This window comes from Propithecus coquereli, unplaced genomic scaffold (assembly GCF_000956105.1).
Source record: "Propithecus coquereli isolate 6110/MARCELLA unplaced genomic scaffold, Pcoq_1.0 Scaffold186, whole genome shotgun sequence".
NCBI lineage: Eukaryota > Metazoa > Chordata > Mammalia > Primates > Indriidae > Propithecus > Propithecus coquereli.
Window position 1 is genome coordinate 698,808 of NW_012143412.1, and position 270 is coordinate 699,077.

At 26.7% G+C, this 270-nt stretch overlaps 1 pseudogene; it reads right to left on the bottom strand.

The window, feature by feature from the left end:
• LOC105808996 overlaps positions 1–270 on the bottom strand; it is a 54,675-nt pseudogene that overhangs the window by 7,318 nt on the left and 47,087 nt on the right.

The window sequence follows — 270 nt, forward strand, 5'->3', positions numbered from 1 at the left end:
TTAATTAGATAAAGCTGTTATTTATAATAGCAATAAAAATTGAAGGTACTTAGGAATAAATCTAATAAAAATATATAAAATCTATACAGATAAACTTGTCTAACTTTATTGAAAGGCCTTAAAGAGGACATAAATAAATGGAGAATACACAGTCTTGGAAATTATGCCCATTTTCTAAATTTGAGTGCTAGACTTAAAGCATTTCCAATAAAAATACCAACATAGTTTTTCATGGAAGTTGGCATGGTGATTCTAATATTAATGTGGAAG